The sequence below is a fragment of the Gorilla gorilla genome, chromosome 7, assembly GCF_029281585.2.
Source record: "Gorilla gorilla gorilla isolate KB3781 chromosome 7, NHGRI_mGorGor1-v2.1_pri, whole genome shotgun sequence".
In the NCBI taxonomy this organism is placed as follows: Eukaryota; Metazoa; Chordata; class Mammalia; order Primates; family Hominidae; genus Gorilla; species Gorilla gorilla.
The window spans coordinates 151,150,114-151,153,796 of record NC_073231.2 but is presented as its reverse complement, the minus strand read 5'-3'; the positions used below and the strand labels follow the sequence as shown (position 1 = coordinate 151,153,796).

The following is a 3,683-nucleotide window of genomic DNA, read 5'->3' as shown; positions in this document are numbered from 1 at the left end:
ATGCTTCCATTTTATCTTAACATTTCGAGGTGATTCATTTTATTTTGAGGACCTACGTGCCATTCATTTTCTTCCACAGCTGCACCAACATACACACACATGCTCAAACATTAGTCTCAACCAAAAATTATATACACAAACAGACTGAAGCTGGGGATACAGTCAGTCAGCCAGAAGTTGTTTGGTAAATTATCTATTCATTTGGAAGAAAAACAAAGTTAGATCCCTATCTCAAGCTACTGAATGAACAAAATTAAAACTCCAAAATGTAAACATTAAAAAAAAACTATAAACATACCAGAGATGATACTTCAAGTTAGAGCAGCCTAAAAAGGTGGACAAATCCTCTCCCCGCCAAAACAAATATAAAAGTATAAAGTTGTTTTGCTCACTTCAGCAGCACGTGAACTAAAATTGGAATGATACAGAGAAGATTAGCATGGCCCCTGCACAAGGATGACACGCAAATTCATGAAGCATTTCATTTTAAAAAAAGTATAAAATTGTTTAAACAAGCGTTTTAGGACTGGAAATTAACCAAAAGCAAATAATAAACTAAAAAGGGTCTATTCATGAAATCTACCCAAATGTCATATAAGAACAGCAAGAGTCTGAACTTACTGATTATTTCCTTCTATCATCTCACACCTATAGACATAGATAGATGAGTAGAAATTATCCTTTCTGCAGCCAGGCGAGGTGGTTCACACCTGTAATCCCTGCACTTTGGGAGGCCGAGGCAGGTGGATCACCTGAGGTCAGGAGTTCGAGACCAGCCTGGCCAACAATGATGAAACCCCACCTCTACTAAAAATACAAAAATTAGTCGGGCATGATGGCGGGTGCCTGTAATCCCAGCTACTTGGGAGGCTGAGGCAGGAGAATCACTTGAACACAAGAGGCAGAGGTTGCAGTGAGCCAAGATAGTGCCACTGCATTGTGGGCGACAAGAGCAAAACTCTACCTCAAAAAAAAGAAAGAAAGAAAGAAAGAAAAATTATCCTTTCTGAAGAACACAGAAAAAAAAGGCTGGAGAAAAATGATCAGAGCCTCAGAGACCTCTGGGACAACATCAAGCACACAAACATACATATAATAAGAGTCCTGAAGGGGAGGAGAGCAGAAAAAAGGTTAAAAAAAATTTTTGAAGAAATAATGCCCTGAAAACCTCCCAACTATGCTGAAAAACATTAATCAGCAGGTTCAAGAAGCCCCACAAACCTAGGTAAGAAAAACACAAAGAGATTTGCACATCATAGTTAAATTGCTAAAAGCCAAAGACAATTTAAAAATCTTGAATGCAGTAAGAGAAAAATAACTCCCATGTACAGAAGAACAACAACATATTTAACAGCTGAGTTTCCATCAGAATCAATAGAGGCCAAAAGGCAGTAGAACAACATATTCAAAAGACTCAAAGAAAACAGTGTCAACCAATATGTCCAGCAAAATCCAGCATATAAACAGAACCAAAGACAAAAACCACATGATTATCTCAATAAATGCAGAAAAGGCCTTTGACAAAATTCAACAGCACTTCATGCTAAAAACGCTCAATAAATTAGGTATTGATGGGACGTATCTCAAAAATAATAAGAGCTATCTATGACAAACCCACAGCCAATATCATACTGAATGGGTAAAAACTGGAAGCATTCCCTTTGAAAACTGGCACAAGACAGGGATGCCCTCTCTCACCACTCCTAGTCAACATAGTTCTGGCCAGGGCAATCAGGCAGGAGAAAGAAATAAAAGGTATTCAATTAGGAAAAGTGGAAGTCAAATTGTCCCTGTTTGCAGATGACATGATTGTATATCTAGAAAACCCCATCGTCTCAACCCAAAATCTCCTTAAGCTGATAAGCAACTTCAGCAAAGTCTCAGGATACAAAATCAATGTACAAAAATCACAAGCATTCTTATACACCAATAACAGACAAACAGAGAGCCAAATCATGAGTGAACTCCCATTCACAATTGCTTCAAAGAAAATAAAATACCTAGGAATCCAACTTACAAGGGATGTGAAGGACCTCTTCAAGAAGAACTACAAACCACTGCTCAATGAAATAAAAGAGGATACAACCAAATGGAAGAACATTCCATGCTCATGGATAGGAAGAATCAACATTATGAAAATGGCCATACTGCCCAAGGTAATTTATAGATTCAATGCCATCCCCATCAAGCTACCAATGATTTTCTTCACAGACTTGGAAAAAACTACTTTAAATTTTATATGGAACCAAAAAAGAGCCTGCATTGCCAAGTCAATCCTAAGCCAGAAGAACAAAGCTGGATGCATCCCACTACCTGACTTCAAACTACACTACAAGGCTACAGTAACCAAAACAGCATGGTACCGGTACCAAAACAGAGATATAAACCAATGGAACAGAACAGAGCCCTCACAAATAATACCACACATCTACAACTATCTGATCTTTGACAAACCTGACAAAAACAAGAAATGGGAAAAGGATTCCCTATTCAACAAATAGTGCTGGGAAAACTGGCTAGCCTTATGTAGAAAGCTGAAACTGGATCCCTTCCTTACACCTTATACAAAAATTAATTCAAGACGGATTAAAGACTTAAATGTTAGACCTAAAACCATAAAAACCCTAGTAGAAAACCTAGGCAGTACCATTCAGGACATAGGCATAGGCAAGGACTACATGCCTAAAACACCAAAAGCAATGGCAACAAAAGCCACAATTGACAAATAGGATCTAATTAAACTAAAGAGCTTCTGCACAGCAAAAGAAACTACCATCAGAGTGAACAGGCAACCTACAGAATGGGAGAAAATTTTTACAATCTACCCATCTGACAAAGTGCTAATATCCAGAATCTACAAAGAACTCAAACAAATTTACAAGAAAAAAAACCCCCATCAACAAGTCAGCAAAGGATATGAACAGACACTTCTGAAAAGAAGACATTTATGCAGCCAACAGACACATGAAAAAATGCTCATCATCACTGGCCATCAGAGAAATGCAAATCAAAACCACAATGAGATACCATCTCCCACCAGTTAGAATGGCGATCATTAAAAAGTCAGGAAACAACAGGTGCTGGAGAGGATGTGGAGAAATAGGAACACTTCTACACTGTTGGTGGGACTGTAAACTAGTTCAACCATTGTGGAAGTCGGTGTGGCGATTCCTCAGGGATCTAGAACTAGAAAAACCATTTGACCCAGCCATCCCATTACTGGGTATATACCCAAAGGACTATAAATCATGCTGCTATAAAGACACATGCACACGTATGTTTATTGTGGCACTATTCATAATAGCAAAGACTTAGAACCAACCCAAATGTCCAACAATGATAGAGTGGATTAAGAAAATGTGGCACATGTACACCATGGAATACTATGCAGCCATAAAAAATGATGAGTTCATGTCCTTTGTAGGGATATGGATGAAGCTGGAAACCATCATTCTCAGCAAACTATCGCAAGGACAAAAAACCAAACACCGCATGTTCTCACTCATAGGTGGGAATTGAACAATGAGAACACATGGACACAGGAAGGGGAACATCACACAATGGGGCCTGTTGTGGGGTGGGGGGAGGGGGGAGGGATAGCACTGGTAGATATACCTAATGTTAAATGACGAGTTAATGGGTGCAGCACACCAACATGGCACATGTATACATATGTAACAAAC

The 3,683-nt window shown here is 38.8% G+C and overlaps 1 non-coding gene across 1 annotated transcript; it reads left to right on the top strand.

Annotated features, from left to right (window-relative positions):
• The first annotated feature begins 384 nt into the window (after positions 1–384).
• On the top strand, positions 385–491 carry LOC134759143 (U6 spliceosomal RNA). The gene has a single exon (XR_010135077.1). It is a non-coding gene; the product is annotated as a U6 spliceosomal RNA (small nuclear RNA).
• Positions 492–3,683: the final 3,192 nt, after the last annotated feature.